General features: G+C 42.5%; 1 protein-coding gene and 2 non-coding genes across 8 annotated transcripts in view; 2 read left to right on the top strand and 1 right to left on the bottom strand.

The window, feature by feature from the left end:
* The window catches only part of NFIB (nuclear factor I B), a 361,340-nt gene that overhangs the window by 44,606 nt on the left and 292,549 nt on the right, over positions 1 to 24,185 (top strand). The gene's annotated exons all lie outside the window — the stretch shown is intronic.
* TRNAH-GUG lies at positions 16,172 to 16,243 on the top strand. Its single transcript has one exon. It is a non-coding gene; the product is annotated as a tRNA-His (tRNA).
* On the bottom strand, positions 17,022 to 17,093 carry TRNAH-GUG. Its single transcript has one exon. It is a non-coding gene; the product is annotated as a tRNA-His (tRNA).

Below are 24,185 nucleotides of genomic sequence, written 5' to 3'. Positions count from 1 at the left end.
TCGATGGTAGGGAGGGGGGCAGGGGAGCCCTTTCAGAAATTCAGAAGTACCAATCCCTTTGGTCCCCATGTCATCTCTCCAGTTATATTCCTTAGGAGTACTATAGAAATTAGTAATATAGACAGCGCAGTCTGGGAAAAACAATAAACATGTTCCCCTGTGTTTATACTCTGCTTGTGAGAAGTGCGGTTACAGAAATGCACAGAAATGCAACCCTCCCCACCATGCACACCAAGCTAGGCTTACCCAACAACACTTCCCCAGAGCTATCAACTGAGATACAGGGCAGATGGCATAAAATAGTAGGAATGCATAGTGGATTTTTTTTTACCAATTAAACTTCTCTGCACTAGACTGTCCCCTCTCCACACAAAGACCAAACACCCACAGGGTTCTTCTCTTATGCCAGTATGAAAGGCAGAGTGGTTTAGCTATTGGATTGCCAGAATAGCATCTGAGAAAGCCAGCTTCTTTTGGGCCATGACATTTGCTTGGCATGTTCCCTCAATATACATAGTAGACTGCCGATTTGGGGATTTGGGGATGTGGAAGATACTATAACAGGAAGAAGGGAGTGACTGACCCCACTAAATTCACATGGGTGGGGAAAGGGGCAGCCAGCCAGCCAGACAAAAACATTGAAGAGCCATAATGTAGATGGATCTGAATCAGCAAAGCAGTGCAGAGCTGGAGGCACACAGTGCCAGAGATACAAGGGGAATATATCGACGGGATTGTGGAGGCAGGGGCATACCGCCCTAAGGACATGGGGACACCCGGGCCCTTCAGTTACGGGGGAGGCTCAGGTGACCACACGGTGTGTGCCCCAGCCGCACACCACAAAGTCCCGCCCCCAGTAGCTGGCCTGCATGGAGGCCAGGCGGCTTGGGGGCATGGCCCAATCACCCCCCGGCCACCGTGCAGGCTAGCTTTTGAAGGGGGGGAGCAGGGCTCAGGGGCAGGGGCATGTCCCCGAGCATGGGGACGGCGTGGTGGTGTTGGTGGGGCACCCAGAGAAAGACCCCTTGCCACGCCTCTGTGTGTAGGGAGTCTGCAACCCATGGCTCCAGAGCCGCATGCAGCTCTTTCATCCTTGGACTGCGGCTCTGCGTGGCTTGGGTCCTCTCAGCCTCCTTTGGAGAGTCACCCTAAGGGTTAATGGGAAAGAGTCCCTATTCCTAGAGAGGCACAGCCCGAGACAGCTATCCCAAGCCTCTTCCGGCTTCCGTGTCCCAGCTGCCTGGTTGGCTGATGCCGGTGATGATGGCGTGGGGCAAGGGTGGAGCACCGCTGGTGGATACTCTTGAACAGGTGTGCGGTGAAGCGCGGGAAACAGGAGGGGGTTGCAGGAGCGCAGATTTTCAGCACAATCCTAACCTCAGTCCACCCCCCTTAAATGGAGGGTCAGGGATCAACCCTGCTTTGAGTGGCCTCATTTCCCCCTCCCGTGGGTCCTTCTTGGGGGGGTGGGACCACATGGGGGACCCCCGCAGCGCCACCTTGGGTTGCAGACCCCCCAGCAGCTCCACTGAGCTCCTGGTTGCTTTCGTTGGGCCTGTTTGATGAGGAGGCAGGGGTGGGTGGGAATTGTGGGAATTGTTTGCTTCTGTGACCTTGGACTAGTCACAGCTTTTCGGAGCTCTCTCAGCCCCACCCACCCCACAGGGTGTTTGTTGTGAAGAGGGAAGGGAAAGGAGTTTGTAAGCCCCTTTGAGTCTCCTATAGGAGAGAAAGGGGGGGATATAAATCCAAACTCTTCTTCTTCTTCTGCATTGCCAAGGAGGGCAGGAGTACATGGGGAAAGCCTTGCACGTGGATCTTGGAAGGTTTACTTCAGAGTAAGCCAGTGGAGGGTAAGCTTGTAGATCGTGGACGGGAGGACGGCTGGGATCATCCTCAGTCATGGTTGTCGTGGGTTGCCAACTCCTGGCGGGCAAATTCCAGTACATTTGGGGGTAGATTCTCAGAAGCTGTGGCTTTTGGGACCAGGGCGGGGGCTATGCTCAGTGAGGAATATGGTTGTTGAGTTCACCCTCCATGTCAGACATTTTCTCAGGGGGAAAGAGAAGTTCAGCCCCCCCCCCCCGAAGTTGACAACCCCATTCAAGGCACCAATTTTGATCCACCATCCTAGTGGAATTGGAGGGAGTTCTTTTTGGAGGGCATAATCAGTGTCTTTCAACACAAGAAAAGAGAAATGTGTGAAACGGGGGTTCTATTGCTGTTCATTTGAATCATGTACAAAACAACGGGCTTTTTACCCCCCCCCTTTTTTTTTTTTTTGCTTTGATGGGTAAAAATGGGCCCCAAAGAAGGGAACTTCTCCCTGCATGAGAATATATACAGTATTATTTTAGATGTCAAAAAGTATTTGCGGCTCCAAGTGTTTTCTTTTCCATGGCTCTTTGGGTGTTAAAGGTTGCCAACCCCTGGACTAGGTAGTGTTTGCAGTCTGCTAATAGGTTGGAGAGTTCCCCTATCACCACTTATGATCAGGTGTCAGAGATCAGTTTACCTTGAGAAAATGGTCTCTTTGGAAGGTGGATTATATGGCATTATATCCCATTAATGTTCCTTCCCTCTACAAACTCAACACTCTTCAGACTTTGCCCAATCTTGAAGCCATCATACTGGGTATGATGAGATATGTGCCTTTAAGGCTGAGTTGATGGGCAGAGTAGGAAGCAGGAAGCAGAAGTAGGAAGCAGATGAGAACCTAGAAAAGCAGAGGCCCAGGAAAGATTTCAGGAGACAAGCTGCGCAGCAAGGAGTGAGTGACTCCTCATGTGTAAACAGAAAAATGTGGAGAGACCCCACTGCAAGCCTTCTGCACTGTGAAAGGCCCCAAGGTAAGAATTCCATGCATAATGAGCCTCTGTTTGCTTTGCTGTGCTCTGCCTTGCATTCTCCCTCAGTGGCTGCAGAACTGCACTAAAAGATAAAACAGAAACCCTGAAAATGATGATTGTGAATTCACTGAATCCTCATGCTGACTTGGACCTCAGGAATTTGTATCCCAGGTTCCCCCTGTTGGTGGTCTTTGTTGCTCATATGACAAAGGAGGGCATGCTAGTGTTTGTCAGTATATGTGTAATTTTTTCCTACTGTATTTAATGACTTGGTTATCAAAAGAGAACGCACTCTGTGCAGAGAAAGCAGAACTCCCATGGTCCCGTGCTTTTTGAACACAGCTGCTGTGGCTGTCATGAACTTTGAAAATGTGTCTGTCCTATTCCAGTAAGAGTGAAGCAAGGCCAATACTTTTATCACTTAAACACTGAACAAGGTATCAAATGTGCCTCAGAGACACTCTCCTTAAGTGCAACTTGATGTATCTTTTACATTATTAATAACTATTCTACTCAAAAAGTGCTGCCAAGGCATATCAGGTCTGATAGCACAGAGAAAGTGTTGAAAACCTATGGCTGTCTGGTATTGCCCTGCTTAGAAATAGACACCCAGTGCTGGTTTACACTTGGGGCTTACGGCTGTGCCATACATTCCCTGGTCAGTCATGTAGCAAAATCTCAATGTACTTGCTTGGAATAAGATCCTTGGGGTTTATAGAGTGTTGCTCCCAGGTAGCTAGCAATTGTCAGCCTTTGTGTAGGATCCCCAATCATGTTCTAGTGAGAATTTTAAGGTGAAGGCAGGCAAAATATTCATAGAGCTGTAGGGTTAGTTTGAAAATGGTTTTGCTAAGTTCATTACCTGCTACCTTTCCCCATCCAGGGTCAGCTTTTAAAAGCAAAAACAAAACAACAATAAAAAAGCAATTCTGCAGGTTTGCAATAAAACCAGGCTGTGGATTGTGCTAATTGGCTGTTGCTTGTGACATCACTAACTCATGTCCTTGGAATTCCTGGAGCAGTTCTGTAGCTTTTTAAAAGTTTCTAATACCAATGACATGAATGATACACATATGAATAGATAAATATTCATGTGACGTTGGAGAAGACTAGCAGCCAGTCCTCCTTAAGCAAGTGGCAGGGCTGGAGCGGGGTGGGGGGGGGAGTCTTCCCAGAAAGGTGATTGTATCCAGACAGGTTGACAAAAAGGGCTGGTAGGATGGATGTGTCACTCATGCCTGTGTCAGGTTGGGGGGAGATATTCAGGCAAGATCAGTAAAAAATTAATCAAGCCTATCTGTCTGCTTGATAGTAATTAAATCAGGAAGACTTGCCTCTACTGATGGGTCAAGATGGATCACTAGCTTTGCAAGCCCTAATAGCCATGTGATAACAGGTGATAACAGATAACAGATAACCTTTAATGGCATAGTACAAAGACCCATGGACGTAGGTAAGGGGGGGTTCTCGGGTTTGAACCCCCCCCCCATTCATGTCCGAAGCTGCGCCCCTCCGTTTGTGGGTTTTTAAAACATTTTAGTGCTTTTTTGGTTTTTGGCCTGCAGGGGGCGCATTGTTTGGGCTAGCACAGGGGTAGGGAACCTGCGGCTCTCCAGATGTTCAGGAACTACAATTCCCATCAGCCCCTACCAGCAGCATGTGGTGGCCATGCTGACGACTTTGATAAGGGTGGATTCCTGAGCTCAGCTGGGCTGCTGGCACCAAACTTTCCAGGAAGGGAATTTCCCTCATCAGTTTTTTACCATGGCCACTGGCCACATGCTGACAGAGGCTGATGGGAATTGTAGTTCCTGGAACATCTGGAGTCCGCAGGTTCTCTACTTGTTATGTTAACCAAACTGTTTGGGGGACTCTCCTGATGATACTACCAGGGTTTGGTGAGGTTTGGTTCAGGGGGTCCAAAGCTATGGACTCCCAAAGGGAGTGCCACCATCCTCCATTGTTTCCAATGGGAGCTAATAGAAGATGAAGGCTACATCTTTGAGGGTCCATAACTTTGGACACCCTGAACCAAACTTCACCAAACCTGGATATATTATCAGGAGAGTCTCTTATCAATACCACCCAGGTTTTGTGAAGTTTGGTCCAGGGGGTCAAAAGCTATGGACTCCCAAAGGGGGTGCCCCCATCCTCCATTTTTTCCAATGGGAGCTAATAGGAGATCGGGCTACACCTTTGAGGGTCCATAACTTAGGACTCTCTGAACCAAACTTCACCAAACCTGGGTGGTATCATTAAAAGAGACTCCTAAATATACCCTGAAAGTTTGGTGCTTCTAGCTTAACAATTGCACCCCTGACAGCAGGCACCCCCCAAATTTCCCCAGATTCTCATTTTAAATCCACCTCCTTCGGCATGGACTTAAAGGGAGAATCTGAGGTCCTCAGTTTAGAAGAAGATGATAATTTTGGATTTATATCCCCCCTTTCTCTCCTGTAGGAGACTCAAAGGGGCTTACAATCTCCTTGCCCTTGCTCCCTCACAACAAACACCCTGTGAGGTGGGTGGGGCTGAGAGACCTCCGAAAAGCTGTGACTATCCCAAGGTCACCCAGCTGGCGTGTGTGGGAGTGCACAGGCTAATCTGAATTCCCCAGATAAGCCTCCACAGCTCAAGTGGCAGAGCAGGGAATCAAACCCAGTTCCTCCAGATTAGAATGCACCTGCTCTTAACCACTACGCCACATTGAAAGTGATGCTGTTTCAGGGTGGGGGATAATCCACCCCAAAACAGCATCACTTTCAATGTTGTTTAACTAGGGACCCCAGAGTCTCCCTTTAAGGTGGATTTAAAAGGAGAATTTGGGCTCTCTAGTTTAAACATCATTGAAAGTGATGCTGTTTGGGGGTGGATTCTAGCATCAGCGCTAGGCCAGGGGTGGGGCTTGGGGAGGCGTGGCCATGCCCTAGGGGCGGACGGGGGGTGGCCCCACCCCGAACCCCCCCATAAAAATCTATACCTACGTCCCTGCAAAGACCCAAAACAAGATTAAAAAAAATTAAGAGACAACATACAAAGCAAAATTAAGATCGTTTGTTTATGGCCGTGCATACAAACCTGGCCATTTGCTCTAGAGCACAGGTGTCAAACTCGCAGCCCTCCAGATGTTATGGACTACAGTTCCCATCACCCCCTGCCAGCATCATGCTGGCAGGGGATGATGGGAGCTGTAGTCCATAACATCTGGAAGACCACAAGTTTGACACCTATGCTCTAGAGCAGGGGTAGGGAACCTGCGGCTCTCCAGATGTTCAGGAACTACAATTCCCATCAGCCCCTACCAGCATGTCTAATTGGCCATGCTGACAGAGGCTGATGGGAATTGTAGTTCCTGAACATCTGGAGAGCCGCAGGTTCCCTACCCCTGCTCTAGAGCATAGCTGGATTTATTGTTTAATAGATAAACTGTCTTCTGCTGGTCTGTCCAGCACTCTAAGCCCATCAGTAAGGTTGAGAGGAACTTTGCTCTAGACCAGTTATGAAGGGGGCAATAATACAGACATGGTGTACAGTTTCTGCAGTTTTCAACGTGCAGATGCAAAATGGGGTGTTTTGGAGCCACTTCCATCTCTCAAAGCGGAAGGAAGCACATGCATCTGGCCAAAGTAATGGCATGTTGGTGCTCTGGTCCAGAAAGAGCAAACAAATATCTGGCCTAGGAGGCCATATGGGATGCCAAGGGAGAGGGGAGATCAGAACTTTTTTGCAGCAGTCATCAATTCCTGATGTTGTAATTCAAAAAGTCTAGATTATATAGTGGAGAACATCTCATTGGGAGGTGCATGACTATAACATTGGGAGGCAGGCCCAAGGCATGGAGCTTCATTTCTATGTGGGCCCACCATTCCGTGGCATGCAGAAAAGTTAAGGCCTGGGCAGTGAGGCTCATCATGTCCTCATGCCTGAAGCAAAGCTCGATCCAGTGCTTGAACGTTATACACCAAGCCCTGGTCTCCAGTAGATGTTGTCCAGCTTTTAGGTACAAGGTAGCATAGGGCACAGAGTGAGTCACTCCAAATATTTGATACGAAAAGGTGGACTGGATTCGCTCAATATTTCTATTCCAGGATTGGATCCATAAAGAAACACCATATAAAAGCTGCGAGCAGACTTTTGCATTAAATGCTTTAAGGGCCGCAGAGAGAAATTGGTGACCCTTTCTGTAAAAGAAACGCAAGATAGCGCTGGCTGTATTTTTACTGGTGGCAACTATTCTGTTCCTGTGTGAGGACCATCCTGCTCTATATGGGAAATTTAAGCCCAGGTATTTAAAGATCTTAACCTGCTCAAGTGCTTCGCTATTCAGCATCCAGTTAGAAGGGCACCATGACCTTGCAAAAACCATGATTTTTGATTTGGAATAATTAATTTCAAGGTTGTTGTCATTACAGTATTCAGTATACCTGGCTAATAGATGCTTTAACCCCACTTTGGTATGTGATAACAAAATGGCATCATATGCACAAAGCAGCAGAGATATCCTTGATTTTCCAAGATAAGAGCCGTGCATATCATAACCTCTCAAAGAGGGTGCTAAATCATTTAAAAAGAGGTTGAACAGAGTTGGTGTGAGAACACAGCCCTGCTTGACCCCCTTGTTAGATGTGATTGTAGGGGTCAGAATGCCTTACGGGTTGCACTTTATTTGGCACATTGTATTAGAGTGAAGTGCAATGATTATAGAGAGAAGTCTCTTTTCTGCATCTAGGCATTCAAGCTTCCTCCACAAAAGGTTTCTTGGCACAGAGTCAAAAGCAGCTCTGAGATGGAGAAAAGCTGCATATAGGTTGGACTTATTTACCCTGGTATACTTGGAAATCAGAGTGCTCAGGACCAAACAATAGTCAAGGGTGAATGTACCCCTCTGAAAACCTACTTGCTCTGGTCCAAGTATTTTATTCTTGGCTACCCAGCAGGACAGTTTATCTAATAAATACTTGGCATTATCTCCTCAGTGAATCAATCACTTGTCCAGATTTTTGGCCACACATTAGCACAACTTCAGGAGAGCCTTAACCTCACCTTCTTCCAAAGTACAATTTTGCTTGCTCCTAAAATGACTGCCAAAGCAAATTTAGCCAAGATAGAGTTAGCGCACATCTAGGAAGAGGGTACATGATCTTAGTGGTCATATCAGAAGAATAAAATCTTTGGGAATAGCCAATAAAAAGCTGTGTGATTAAACTGTTAGGTTAGAAGAGTCTTTGCTGTGTAGTGGTCACAAGTTTGCTTTCCTTGACTGATTGCTAATTAGTACTGGCAGGTAGCTAAATTTTGTATGCTGGCACATAATAAGCGAAGAATCATGTTAGGACCAAGAGCCAGACCACATGAAGGTGACCGTAATAATGCTACAAGCTGATGATATTTTTTGTGTATAGACTTATACCATGGATTTCTGTACAAATTCGATTTTTCTTTTGTTTATTGTTCTTCCTTTTTCTTGTTCTTCTCTACTCTTTTTTGCTGGCCTAATGGCTGTAATAAAACTGACTGACTGGCTAATTAGTACTGTATATTTTGTCACTGGTATACTACGTTTGGAACATTCCTGAGCAGGTCTGTTCAGAAATAAGTCCCTTATAAGTCCCATATTATTTGGTGCAGCTTACCTCACAGGAAAATGTTTTCAGGATTGGAAGAAATTTTTCCTTGACTGTGTCATGGGGTCAACAATAACAATCAATCTGAAATCTGCCTGTGGAAGTTTAAAGTATCAATTATTATTATCGTGATGATTATAAAGAATTCATTAGAATTCAGCACTTGGAAAAATGTCCTCAGGCAGAGAACTCCCACTTACCAAGATCCTGACTAAGTTAAAAAGGGAAAGAAAAATCTCGTTTCAGGCGCTTGGCTATGAGTAAACACTTAACAGTACAGTCCTGTGTAGTTAATCCACTCTATGCCTGTGGGCATAAGATCACAGAAATTCTGCATAGGCGTGCATTGAGAATATTTCTAAATAAATTATGAAATTCCAGTCACCTTAAAAAAATCTACTCAGGGTAACTTGAAAATCTTCAAGAAACATTCTACCAAAAAGTAGCCATTCCAGCTTGTTGCCTTGTTCTGTGTTCTTTATTTCCCTTCTGAATTATTAGAAAATGTATCAAAATAATATGGACTGCAAAACCAACTCCTAGGGGTTCACCGGAAACGTTCTGCATGTGTTTTTTTTTAACCTGTCTCCAGAGGGCTGAAAAAGTTTAGACACATGTTTAACCAATCTGGACCCTATATTAACAAACAGTGTACTTACACCTACTCCATATAGTTTGTTGAACTGAAAGTGGTCTCCCCATCTTCTCATACATGTAATAGTGACACCATTTGTATATACTTTCAGGTAGCTGTTGGATCTTGAAGCAGAGGTCTTCCCTTTTTTGTACGCCTTCCTCTGTTACATGTAACAGTGGGACATATGAGTTGATTTTTGGAACAACTTGGGGAATTATTCCAGTCTAGCACTTAAAAACAGGAAAACATTTGTACTGATAAAGCACAGAACACAAATAATTGCAAAATAAATTTAGCCTGCATGTAGAGGTTTGAATGTGGGCCGACCCTCCAGCCAACTAGTTAATAAGTAGTTGTGCATGTCTTCAAGTGGACAGATGGGTGGAAAGTTTCAAAGGTTGAACAGATCTGCCACTGGCACAAACCTCCTTATTTCAAATAGCTCCTAAGGAATATATGGTTTAGCTTCTGGGGTCTGCTTCTTTAAACTTGTAGAGGACAGGTCAACTTAAAGTGCCACTGTAAGCCAAACTCTTAAGGACAGGTTGAGTATTGACACTGTGTCCTTTGAAGCTTGGCTTCACTTAATACACTAAAGAGTTTCTCAAGTTGTAAAGTTAAAGAGTCTAACCTTGCCGAGTTACTGGTTCAGACATAGGGATTGGCTATAAATAGCAGGATGAAGGTTTAGATGGGGATGGTCATCTGCATTTGACAAGTCTCTTAAACAAGTGATTCACAGATCCATGGAAAAGGTGAAAATGTATTTTGTGATCTTCTTTTACCAAAATTAACTCGTTAACAGGCACATTTACAAAAGTAAGGATTGTACATAGTTTTCATAGCTGTTCCTTGTGGAGACATTTTTATAGTGGCCGTATTGTACCAAAAATGGACCAAAAAGGCCTTTCCACCACAGTCACATCAAGTCTTGGAGAAATGTTCCATTCATTTCATAGATGAGGTGTTCTTGAATAGATGCTGATCTAAATGGATCAGTGGTCTTGACCTAGTAAAGGTCTTTCTTCTGAACTTATCTCTTTAATCTCTTGTATCTTACTAATAGGTACACCTGAGTAATGCAATTGCTTTAATTCTTTTGTTTAGTTTAAATTAGGTTTAAGCCTAAATCTTAAAAACTGGTTGATAGCTCGTCAGGGCATGGACAATTTGTAGGGGGCCCCACATGGTTCCTGCTGTATGGTAATGCCAAATTTTGTTTCTGTGATACGTTATGACTGACAGCCATGCTAGTACAACCTATTTAACTGCGGGCTGTAATTGGCTTGAGTGAAACATGTCTGAGTGCATTACAAGGTCCAGCTGTGAAATTTGAACATTCAGCTGTGCTTTCAAGGTATAGCAGTTATCAAAACAACCTTAATTGCGGCAGTATTGTTTGATATTGTCACATGATTGATGCTACACTAAAGAAAATTGAAGGGTATCATTTATTTTAATAAAATGGTATTGTTTCACTTCATTACAGTTGTCTAATTAGTGGAAATCTGTTTTTTTCCCATGAAGAGACCTCTCTTAGAATCTTTGAGTGATATTTAGCCTATTTCCTGGTGCCGTGTGACATCTATTTTGCATAATTCTTTATTTTAAAATCTACATTTTCTCTTTTGAAACATATATAAACTGACACATTACTATCAGAACTTTTAAAACTGGGAAATGGTATTTGCCCATCATTGTGAAATTTTGGATTGCCATGAGAGATAGAAACTGAAAGAAAAGAACTTAGTTGAAGTGCAAATGGACTTAGAGATACAGAAGGGGGAAGTCTGACTTCTGGATGCTGCTCTGATCTTTTTCATTGAGCAGAGGTGGACCCTTCCATTCTGGAAAGCTTCTGTGCTTGTCCAGCAGTTATTATCCAGTTATTTAATTAGAGGAGGGGCTGTCATAATCAGTGTTTGTCATGAAAACTCTGTTATTTAATCTTCCTATTTTCCCCAAAAGAGCCTTCTTAATTGACTAACTTAATTCTTTCCTTACCAGACAAAGGTGAACAAGGCCATTGGGTTTGTTATGAAACAACCTTTTCCATTTTGCACTGTTCTTCAACCTTATTGTACTTATGCTATTAGTTAAACAGCACACATGACCCACCTCTTTCTTCTCATTAGTTGACCTTTACTTCATCTCTGAACTCTTAACAACAACAAAATGATTAGGCTGCTTTCATTTAAGCAAGATTATTCTTATCTAGCCTGAGGGATGCAGCTATGAAGCAGACTTACCTCTAAATTCTTCAGGATAACCAGAGAGGACTTCTTCAGGATCCAAGATACTGGTTGGAGACTGAATTAACTCATGACAGCACTCAGAATCTCCAAATGATGCCTTCCAGTAATTTCATGTAGATGTTGAAAAGTATCAGGACAAAATCATTCCCTGTAGAACTCCCATTACATCAATGTCCTGGACTTGAATAGTAGTCCCTCAGCACTGTCATCTGGAACCAATTGGCCAGATAGTTGTATTTTGTTGACCTTTGGAATACAGTGTCTCTGATCATCAGCTACTTTATACTAAAAGGGAAAGTTCATTTTTGAGCAACAATTCATTTCTTTTGTTTCCAGGGATGACTTTTAAAGGTAGGATTTCACAATTGCTTCTTTCTGGGTGATGTACACCACCCCTCCTTAAAAGCACATTTATTGATTGATTGGTTGGTTGGTTGGTTGATTGATTGATTGATTGCTTTTATTGCTTTCTGGGCTGGACAAATAAGGACTGAGGTGGTGGGGATGGTGCCACTTGCTGCACTTCCTCCAGAGGACTTCTAGGTGGTGCAGGGAGGTAGCTAAAAAGGGAAAAATGGTCACCTGGAAGTCCTCCACAGGGCTTAACAGAGTTACGCCACCCAAAAGACTGAAGACTGGAAGATGGCCAATGTCACACCAATCTTTAAGAAAGGATCTAGGGGGGACCCGGGAAATTACAGGCCAGTCAGTTTGATATCTGTTCCTGGTAAATTAGTAGAATCTGTCATTAAAGATAAAATTATAAAACATGTAGAAAAGCAAGACCTGATGAGAAAGAGTCAGCATGGCTTTTGCAGAGGCAAATCCTGTCTTACAAACTTACTAGAGTTCTTTGAGTTCTTTGATTTCCAAAAGGCTTTTGACAAAGTTCCTCACCAGAGACTGTTGAGAAAACTCAGCAATGAAGGAATAAGAGGGGAAGTCCTCCTATGGATTAAAAACTGGTTGAGAAACAGGAAACAAAGAGTGGGTGTAAATGGGAAGTTCTCACAATGGAGAGATGTCGGGAGTGGTGTCCCACAAGGATCCGTTTTGGGACCAGTGCTCTTTAACCTATTCATAAATGACCTGGAAGTAGGGGTGGGTAGCGTGGTGGCCAAGTTTGCAGATGAGACCAAATTATGTAGGGTGGTGAGAACCACAAAGGATTGCGAAGAGCTCCAAGCGGACCTTGATAAATTCAGGTGAGTGGGCTCAGAAATGGCAAAATGCAGTTCAATGTAGCAAAATGTAAAGTGATGCACATAGGGGCAAAATCCAAACTTCACATACACGCTACAGGGGTCAGTGCTATCAGTCACAGACCAGGAAAGGGATTTAGGCGCCTTAGTTGATAGTTCCATGGGAATGTCAACTCAATGCATGGCAGCTGTGAAAAAGGCAAACTCTATGCTGGGGATCATTAGAAAAGGAATTGATAATAAAACTGCAAAGATTGTCATGCCCTTATATAAAGCAGTGGTGCGACCGCACTTGGAGTACTGTGTCCAGTTCTGGTCGCCGTGATCTCAAAAAGGATATTGAGGAGATAGAAAAAAGTGCAGAGAAGGGCAACAAGGATGATTGAGGGACTGGAGCACCTTCCCTATGAGGAGAGGCTGCAGCGTTTGGGACTCTTTAGTTTGGAGAGGAGACGGCTGAGGGGGGATATGATTGAAGTCTACAAAATTAGGCATGGGGTAGAAAATGGTGACAGAGAGAAATTTTTCTCTCTTTCTCACAATACTAGAACCAGGGGGCATTCATTGAAAATGCTGGGGGGAAGAATTAGAACTAATAAAAGGAAACACTTCTTCACGCAACGTGTGATTGGTGTTTGGAATATGCTGCCACAGGAGGTGGTGATGGCCACTAACCTGGATAGCTTTAAAAGGGGCTTGGACAGATTTATGGAGGAGAAGTCGATTTATGGCTACCAATCTTGATCCTCTTTGATCTGAGATTGCAAATGCCTTAACAGACCAGGTGATCGGGAGCAACAGCCGCAGAAGGCCATTGCGTTCACATCCTACATGTGAGCTCCCAAAGGCACCTGGTGGGCCACTGCGAGTAGCAGAGAGCTGGACTAGATGGACTTTGGTCTGATCCAGCTGGCTTGTTCTTATGTTCTTATGTTGTTAAAAGCCTCAGCCCTAAAGGGTGGTTGGAAGCCAACTAAAGTAAGCTCCACCTCTGGGAACATCTAGTCAGCATTCCCCTTTTTCTGGCATCCAATCAGATGCCAGCATTCCTCCGCAGTGGCACCAGTTTCTGGGTTTTGCCGCTACAGCACTGAGGGGTGCCTGTCCTCCAGCACCTTTGCCCTTTACCTGCACTGTCTCCATTGCCCTGTTTGCCTCCCTATAGGATTGGGCCATAAGTCTCCTCCAACTGAGACTTATGAGTGTGTAGGCAGGCTGCACATTTTTGAAGACAGAGGCACCAGACTTTCAAGGTGGCTCAGGAGGCCCTCCTGGTAATAGCATCCAGGCATAGAGACCTTTGCTTCTGGAGCCACCTTGAAAGTCTGGTGCCTCTATCTTCAGAAATGTGCAGCCAGCCTCAGAAATTCCCCATTGGCTACAATGGAGCAAAGTCACTGCAAAACAAAGAATCTTGGGCAACTTTCTTGGGGTACCTGTAAGGGGTGTATTTTTAAAGCTAGTGACACCAAAATTTCAGGGTATCATCTGGTAACTATTCTTATGATGCCACCCAAGTTTGGTGAAGTTAGGTTCAGGGGGAGCAAAGTTATGGTCCCTCAAATGGGTAGTCCCAATCTCCTGTTAGCTCCCATTGAAAACAATGGGGATGGGGGCATTCTATTTGGGGGTCTATAACTTTGCTTCCTCTGAACCAAACATCACCAAACTTGGCTGATATCATCAGGGCAGTCTCTGGATGATGCCCTGAAATCATGGTGCCGCTAGCTTTAAAAATGCCCTCCCTGCAGGCCGAAACACACCAAAAATACCCCCCCCCCAAAGCCCAAATACCTTGCATTCACATTTGTTCATATTTGGGCAGGACATAATTGGACACTTTTTGTCCAAATGTGCCCAAATTTGCCCAGATTCTGGCTGAGTCTGGTATTTGTTTCATCTAAATCTCCAACCCTCAAAAGTGATGTTGTTTCAGGGTGGGGGAGAATCCACCCCCAAACAGCATCACTTTCAATTTTGTTTTAATTGGAGACCCCAGATTCTCCCTTTAAGGTGGATTTAAAAGAAGAATCTGAGCTCCCTAGTTTAAGCACCATTGAAAGTAATGCTGTTTGGGGGTGGATTCCACTGGAGGTGTTTTGTGAGAGATGATGCTGACATTTGTTTGGTAAATGTTTTGCTGGGGGTGGTTTGTGAGAGGTTTACATGCTTAATACCCACTTGCACTGGCTTGGAGTTGTTTCTCAGGCTAACAACCTACCTCATAGGGTTATTGTGATTAGAAAATTAGGAAAAGAGTTGGTGGGGAGAGAGCCATGTATGTTTTGCTGGGAGTGGGAGGTGTTTTGTGAGCTGGTGCAAAAAATAATTGTTTGTTCATGGTGGGGGAGGGTGGCTGCCCATTCGCCGGGGGAGGGGGGCCAAACTCAGGTTTTGTCCCCGGGCTCCAGTTTGCCTAGGTTTGCCCCTGGGTGCCGCAATAGTATTGCAAGATGGAATGTAGTTTCATTGACATTAAGAGTGTCTTTTTGAATATTTTTTACTTTCTGGGGTAATAATTCAGCATTCAATGTCATATTAGTGTTTAAGCTATTATAAACAATTAAAGTCAAAGGGTCAGGGCAGCAATGGGAACTCAGGCTCATCGGGAATCTTAAAAGGCCCATTCCTCAGTTGAAATAAAAAAACAAAGTCTTGAAAGTTTTTCCTTTGTAAGATACAAAGAAATATATGCAGGGAGGATTCTGCCCATTAGAAATATTAACCCTGTTGCCAAAAGGCATTTGGTAACCAACAGGCATGAAGTATTGTATAAAATTAAACATTTTATTAATATTTAATACATCAAATGTCTTTAAATATGTTACTCTCTCAGTATTTAGATTCTCACTGTTTGTCATTAATTCCTCTTCTGCCATCTAACTTGTAAAGAAACTAGCCTGTTACTGATTCTTTGTGTTTCTTGGGCAACAATGCAAGGAATTTGAATCAGACATTCAGTTGCAGCTTCACGTTTCCAAGACGGAGAGTCTATCTACACCAAGGCTGAGAGTCTGTCTACACATTACAAAGCCTTTCCATTTGCTGGGGGAAAGCACACAGACTTTGTATCACATCTGTGATAGGAGTCAGCTCTTTAAAATGCCCCATAGAGTTTCTGTTGGCTATAGTGTGCAGAGACAGCTGGAATGTTTGACTGCAGGCCTAAAATTTATTAGTTTGGGAAGAAAAACTTGGTTTCATAATTCATTTTATGCCAAACTGCTGTGATGGTATGTATGGACAACTCTTGTACGAGCATCAACAATCCTATTTTCTCACAGAAGAATATTTCCTCTGGCTCTTCATTTACAGAACCATGAACATTTTACTTTTGCTGTTGGAAGTTATTTGTTTTGGTACAAAAGGGTTAACTGTTGGTCAGTTACCAGTTAATATATTGAAGTTGAAACTGGGAAACTGCCTGATATAAGTTTGAATAGGTTTCAGTTCCCTGCTAATGGAACAAAAATGTTTCAAGTTGTGACAAAGCAGATTATGTATATTTTTGTATGCTGGCCAGTAGGTGGCAGTAATTGTATAAGTTTTGTCATCTAGTCTAGAGGGGGAAAAAGCTAATTTTATTTCAGTTCCTGGATAGCTCGCCGTGATCGTATAGTGGTTAGTACTCTGCGTTGTGGCCGCAGCAACCTCGGTTCGAATCCGAGTCACGGCAAGAAGGTGATTCTTTTGCTTTTCCTTAAGTTTAGACTAGCTATAGCAGTGAAACAATTGTTTAAAAGCTTGCAATATTTAAAAAGCTGATGCAAAAAGAGACAAATAGCAGAGAAATATTACTTAGGTAATGCTGAATATTCCTATTGCATTTGTTTGTTCATTTAATTGTTAATTGTAGATTTTCACTACATGACTACTTTAGTAATCAAATCATACAGTTTTATTAAGATATTCATTTCTGAATTAATCATTAAAGTCAGCAGAATGTGGGAATAAAACATTTTAATGCAGTTGAATGTGCCTAAATTATGAATGGTGAGATGTGATATGAGCATTTGTTGTCATGTTCTTTTGAAATTTTGGAGGAAGAAAAAGCATTTTCATGTGTGTATCCCTTGTTTGTCCAGTATATATCTGGTGTTTTTGTGTGTAGATAGTTCTTAGTTACAAGGCTGGCTACATGTACTGTCTGTGCAAAAATCTGTGGGTTTTTCTTTAAGGATAATGCACCACATACAGCCTCAGCCTATGTGCAAAAGGGTAAGCTTGTGTCATTTATGGTACACCATGCCAATCCCAAATCATCGCTGAGCCTGCTTTTTGATGCTGCATCAGAGATATGTGTCTTACTATAAATGCCCACTTGGTAATACCAAAAAAAGTGGACTTCATGTGCTGGACAGATTTTGGAAGAAGTTCTGGCAAAGCTATTCAGTGACTTCAATGAATGAAGTAACTTTATTTTTTTTAAAGGGTAGCTAAAAGTGCTCCTCTTCTGCCATGACTCGGATTCGAACCGAGGTTGCTGCGGCCACAACGCAGAGTACTAACCACTATACGATCACGGCAAGCTACTGAAGAAGTTGTTGAATGCAGCTTGCTCAGTCATCTGCTCAACCAGAGCTGCGGGACGATTGCCACCTAGTGTCAGTTATTGGTTGTGATAGTTTATAAGACTAATTGCATTTCTGTGAAACAACCTTTTGCTAGTATTTAAGAGCCCCTGCCCTTCTCTTTATTTCTGCTGCTCTTCAGGAATTATTTTATTTTGCATGTTACCATGTAAGGAAAAAACCCAAAGTCTGATCATCAATTTATCATAACCTTCATAATGATAAGAGAGAAATCTTGGCTCCTAACATGGAATATACTATATGAAATAAAAGCATAGTAGCTGTATTTAAAAACAAACAAACCTTGGTCTGGTTTTTCTCTCATTCTCAGTTTTTTTAAAGGGGTGTGTGTGTGTGTGTGTGTGTGTGTGTGTGTGTGTGTGTGTGTGTGTGTGTGTGTGTGTGTGTGTGAAAATATTTAAATAATTTACTCCATATATTTTTCATTTCTAAAAGTACTAATCATGAACCGTTCCATGGATCTGTCTGTGTTGTCATCATTGCCCAATAGTTAGGTGAGAATAGATGACGTTTTGAGGGGGCGTGCTAATGGAGGGACTTTTCTGAAGTTAATCACTGTTTTAGCTCAGTTCTAGAAAAGTTTGCTCAGAAAAGTGGCAACAAATAAGAATAGAGAAGAAAAGGAGGGTTTATATTGAAGCAGGCTGTGTAAGAAGAAAGCAGTCAAAACAAAACACCCAAGTGCATAAACAATTGTCAACCAGAGAAGGAGAGCATGACATGGGAAGAGAATTCTGTGTGGAAAGATTTCCAGAATTAGAAAGAGTCATGTGGGAGATCTGCAAGGCCTTTGGTGGGCATCTAATTTTTCTCTGAATCACATATCACACTATTTCTTCCTCCCCTGGCAGCCCACACATTCCCTTTCCTTGCTTCTTGTCCACCTCATAACCAACCTTTTATCTGCCCACACATTTTCAATTACAATTATTTATTTCATTTATAAGCCACCTTTGACTGCAATGGGGCCCCAAAGTATCTTGCACTTATCCTCACAGCAGCCTTGTAAGGTATGTTAGGCTGAGAGTATGTGACTGAATCAAGGTCATACAGTTAGCTTTTCCAGCAGAGAGGGAATTTGAACCTTGGTCTTCCATATACAAGTGTGAAATTCTAACTACTACAACACTGGCTTTTGTTCTGTGGCTGTTAGTGACTGCTGTCAGGCTTGGCCCTCATAGGCCAAAACAGGCCTGGAAAGGGCCATCCTCCTGCCCCTTAGTGAAAGAAACCAAGGCCTTAAGGCTGTCAGTATTGTTGTGGTTGTCTAGCAGCCACCACAGTGGCCACGGCGATTTCAGAGGTCATCCAGTTCTTTGAGGTACAAGTGTCATTCTCTTATTTTGGAATTTTAACTCTCCTCCCCACATTTGCTTGTCTGTTAGATTTTAGTGGCAGGTTTGTCTTGTTTATAGTTCCCATTTCCAGGTAAAAGTAGAGAGGTATGGGGCCATGTTGAGAATTAGATATAGGGATGGAAATATAATAAACTAGAAAATAAAGGAGGCATGAAAAAATGTGAAGGATGGAAGAACCAGAGAGGTGAAGGATGGAAGAACCAGAGAGGAGTAGGCCAGGCCCCAACTTAAGCCTATCTTATACATTTCCATCTCAACTGGAGAGTGCCCTAATCCAGTCTATATTATTTAAATAATTAACATAAATCTTGCTTTTCACATGACCAGCGGAACTAATAGCAAACGGCATGGAGTAAGGAATATTACTGAGAGAATTGTAGGAATTAAAGAAGGATGTAGCCAGGCGCCACAAATGGCAGAATGCATGGGAAAAGGAGAAACTCGCTTCCTTCCAAGCAAACTACATATGAAGTATAGAGATAGTGCAGTACAGTGGAACCTCGGTTTTCATTGGTAATCCGTTCAGCAGGAGCCGACGAAAACCGAGACACCCTAGGGCCACCTACCTTGCAGTCCTTGGGTCTTCCTCTATTGATGCGGCTTTGAATGACAGCAGGTGATGGAAATCGACGAAAACCGAGGCGATCGACAAAAACCGAGTCAACTTTTTCGCCCACGTAATCAATGAAAACCAAAGCGAATGAAAACTGAGGGCGACAAAAACCAAGGTAGCACTGTATAGTGATTAGACTAGATCTTGGGAACCCAGGTTAAAATCCTCACTTAGGTCACAGTCCTGAGGATATTCTTAGTAGTAAGACTGACTGAATAAAATGGGACTTCTGAATCAATTTGTTCAGGATTGCTCCCTTAGCCATTAGGTCTCCTGGGTGATCTTCTACCAGTGAATTTTCTCTCTGCCTAATCTACTTCAAAAAGCCCCAGAGGAGGGAACTCTAAACTCCTTGTGAAGAAAAAATATTGTGATAGAGAGATGCCAGTCACCAGATGCAGTTTTTACATACTGTCAGGTGCCTGGATTTTGTAGGCACATCTGTTAATATATATCATTGTTGTAGTTAAAACTCTATCATTGAACTGATGGCTCAGAACATTCATTTTCCTGAGCTTATCCACTTGCTTGTGAGGAATGGACAAGTTGTTGATTGGTCTGAAATGAAAAGAAGGCAGAGGAGGGAATTAAGGGGATGTAAGATTGCTGCTAGGTTCAGAGATGAAATCGTCACAGAGGAATTCTGCCAGTTTCAGCTTTCTGCTATCATGTGTTAAATCAATGAGACATAATTAAGTATCTCTTTCTTATAACATGGCATCCTCCATTTAGCAATGTGCTTAGGAATGTGATTTTTAAATGGTTAATCTTGTCATAAGAACTTAAGAAAAACCATGTTGGATCATATCAAAGGCCATCAAGTCCAGCAGTCTGCTCACATAGTAGCTCACCGGTGTCTCTAGGAAGCCCACAAACAAGACATCTACAACAGCATTATCCTGCCTATGTTTCACAGTACCTACTATAATACTAACACCTAATAATAATTGTCCTTCGTTTCATTCTTTCAACCACATCTTCACTTCAGTGCAGAATCTTAATTAAAGAAGGAGAAACATCCCTTTCGTTTCCCCTTACTATTTCCTACTTTTCTTCAGAGTCACCTGCATTGAGTTATGGAACGATTTCTTTGCCAGTATGCCCCTTTTGTCTGTTGGTTGTTCTTATACAGCAACATGAACAATGCTACCGGTATTAGTGGAATGAATTTATGTATCAACCTCCCCCCACCCGTTGCCTAGAAAATGTAACTTTTCCCTATAGCTGGTGGGAACCAAATTACCCCAACCTGATGCAATTTGAGCCTAGATTTTCTTTTGCAGGGGGTGGGTGGGGCTGCTGAAGGTACAGAACAAGTCGCTATCTGGAGTTGGGTTGTTAATATTGTTAAGCTGTTATTGTTTTACTCTATTTATTGTGTTTTAAATGGAATTGTTTTATTGTTGTTGTAGCTGCCTTATGCCCTTTTGGGAATGGGCAGGGTATAAGTTTAATTTGAATGAATGAATGAATGAATGAATGAATGAATGAATGAATGAATGAATGAATGAATGAATGAATGAATGAATGAATGGGTGGAAGGATCAGATGAAAATGTTTTAAATAAAGAAACAGCACCATCTATTAGACAGTGGAGGAAGCAGCAAGTAAACACATCGGATTAGGCCAAAAGCCAATAAGCTACAGGAAAGGAAGGCAAACCCTTTCCCCAGCCTTGAAGAAAGGATAAAAAGGCTACTGCCAGATTGCCAGTGAAGAGCACTTCACCTAGTTCTACCAAGGTGGCAACCTACCAGAAAACTTTATTCACTTTGGAGTTCTGTCACTAAGGATAACTTGGTACCACCAAGTCAGATGACAAAAGCAAATTCAGCTAATGACTTTGCCTTTTCTAGGGTCACAGGAATAGGATGGTAACTGGGTTCTCTCAGAAATATACTATTTTCTTCTCTTAATTCTACAGTGCAAGGATCCCTTTTAAGATTTACAACTTTGATATAGGCAAAGGGACATGGGGTTTTGATTTCCTGAATGTTCTCTACATTTCTTTTGCAAGTGGGCCTATGAGGTTTTTAAAATTTTTACTTGCAAGCCACCTTTCTTTAGGAGAAAGGCAAAATATAAATCCTCTTAATAAATTTGTTGCCAACATTTGTAAGCCTCTGGAAATCCACCAAACCTGATTTTACTTCCTTGTCTGAAATTCATTTCTGTTATTATTCATCCAAGATGCAAAAGCTCTCTTTTCTATTATTTTATGGAGAATGCAACTGGGAATAGAGATTCTCTTTGAATGCCAATTCTCTCTAACTCGCTTTTTGAGTCTGCTAGGTATAAAAATGCCAAAAAATAAATAGCATGATTCGTTCATGACCTGGAAACTGTATTTTTTATTTTTTGAAAATTAATCCAGCTCAAAGCTGGATTAGAGATGGCACATCTCTCAGCGACAGGCATGTAGGATCAAAGCAAGCAGTCGTTCCACCCTGGCTGGAAATCCTGTTTTTTATACATAGATCTGATTCATACCCATGGATGGCTGCAATCACAGCCATCTGTTTTAAATTAATAACACTAAATCATCTTGCATGTAAATCAATCATACCTTGAATCACCAGAGGATAAGTGAATCATGCTAACCAAGACTTTGTTGGGCAGTTCACATAATAAAGCATCCTCCATTTTTCTCTGTATTGAAATCACATTTGAGCAGCACAGGAGCTTTTTCATATCCATGTTGTTCTAATAATACAGCCACAATTAGACTAAATGAACAGTGGCTGGTAAAGGAAATACAACATTTTTAGATAGTTCCTACTTTCAAAAAGAGGTGTGGGTGGCTCTCCATCTATCTAACCAGAAGTTTTGTACAGTCCAGGAGGGAATACAAGGGATACTCATTATTCCTTGAGGTAAAGCAGCTAGCCCAACCTTGAAGCTCTTTCTGACCCATCCACACTGAGGAGGTTCTTGGAATCCTGGCTAGTTATCTTGGAATTCTCTCCCCCATATTTCATGTGATGGTGCTTGCTGAGTGGACAATTTCCAGGTGAGGCCTGGAGATCCCCTGAAGTCCCAACTGATCTGCAAATGACAGAGACGCGTTCCCCTGGAAAAAATGGCTGCTTGGAAGAAGAATTCTATGATATAATACTCTGCCTTGCCCTGCCCAGCCCAGCCCCCCCCCCCCCCGCCCACCACCAAGGAATTAGGAAATTCCAAAGCCAAATTAAGAAGCTGCTCAAAGTTGTAGCCCTGAATAGTAGATTGCTAGGATGCCATACACCCTGCTTCAAAGATTATCCTGTCCCAGATATATGGTGGGAATGATTATAGCAACTACATGATTAGAGGCTTATGTTTTTAATTACTTCACAGGTTCTAGATCCAGCACTGCTGAGCTCTGGTGAAAGCTGAAGCAAGGCGCATGCACTTTCATGGTAAAAAAAAAAGTTAGTACATGGATTTAAGAATCCTGCTGGATCAGATTACGCCCATCGATTGTATCTATGAAATAGTGCAAATGTGTAATATGTAACTGGATACAGAATGTTAAGAAATTCCTTGCCTTTGTTATGCCTTTTTTCCTTTCAAATACAAAAGCAGGGCATACTGGAAGGAAGCAGAATCTTAAAGAAGGAAGCAAACGTTACAGTTTGGTACCAGATTCTAACAGCAGTTGCCTTTTGAAGGCAGCCTCCCATCTTTAGCTAATTCTGGTTAAGTGTCTATTTTTCTCTCTCTTTTTCTCTCCAGCCAGTTTAAACTGTCCTTTTCCACCAACCTGGTGGGACGTGCATCTAAAAGCCTGGAAAGACGTTTCTGGCCTTTAAGAACTTTTCAGCTCCTCTTGTTCACAGTCAGCAGCCAATTGTGCAGAATGAAATGACAGGGTGATTCCAGGCGAGATGAGTAGTTGTATTCTGCAGCAACAAAACAAAACAGGAATCCAGTAACACCTTAGATTGCTCACCATATTTATTCCAACAGTAGCTCACTTTATCAGATACCAAGATCAGTTGGCACATACACCCCTTTATGTGTCTGATGGAGAGAGCTCTGACTCATGAGTGCTTATGCTGGAATAAATTCTGCAAGTCCTTAAGATGCCACTGGACTCTTGTTTTATTTTGATAGTAATCAAGAGTATGTTCTTTAATACCAAGCTGCTGGATTTTGTAGCATTTTATCCTATTTTTGTTTTTATCTATAGATGATGCATCTATTATTCAAACCTTTCTGTCAGACTCTCTAGAATGTAAAAGATACTTAGGTAAGGAGGCTTTTTTTTAAGTGCTCAAAATGTTAAATATAAGATGCCTTTTTAAAAAAAGTCTTATCAAATTTGACAATTAAATTCTTCTTTACATCAGGCAACAATCTCTGTTGGGCAGCTGTTGCCACAAGATAAGCTATTCCATTTTAGTCATTCACTGTGTTGACTGGGCCATGACTGGCTTGGAGCCCAACTAGATTTCAGTGGGTGCAAGGAGGGAAGCAGTTTCCTCTGTTTCCTGGCAACCCAAAACACACTCTGAAATGCTGATCTTGGGGTCACTTCAGCTTTGAGAGGGGAAAAGAAGAATTAGAGGTCTCCTGTGGGAGAAGGATCAGCATGGAAATATAAGCAGGATCCAAGCCTTTATTTTACAATTGTAAGTGTCCCAAAATTAAGATTGCAGGCATGTGGGGATATCCTACATTTGTTGGTGACAACAAATCTACACTGCATGAAGCTAGCAGGTAAAATTATTTAAAATGCATATACTATGTGGTATGGCTGTTCCGTGTGGGCACCATAAAGTGTACGCTGGTCTTAAGAACAGAGATAGTAATGATCTTGTCTTTGTAGGTAAGCTCACCTCAGTCTGCAGTCATACCAATTTTAAACTGATATGTGAATCACACAAAACGTTAAAACTCAATCTTACTTAGGTTTTCTCAATATAAAATTAATGTAACGTACACAACAATATTACACACCTCTCTTTTGTGGCCTAGCTTCTTATTATCATCGTCTCTCTAATTTCCAGGATCTGTCATAAGGTGTTATGGGATGAGGCACGTTCATGGCTTTTCTTCTTGCTTTCAAAA

This window comes from Sphaerodactylus townsendi, linkage group LG07, assembly GCF_021028975.2.
Source record: "Sphaerodactylus townsendi isolate TG3544 linkage group LG07, MPM_Stown_v2.3, whole genome shotgun sequence".
Classification (NCBI taxonomy): domain Eukaryota; kingdom Metazoa; phylum Chordata; class Lepidosauria; order Squamata; family Sphaerodactylidae; genus Sphaerodactylus; species Sphaerodactylus townsendi.
This window is presented reverse-complemented; position numbering and strand designations above follow the sequence as displayed.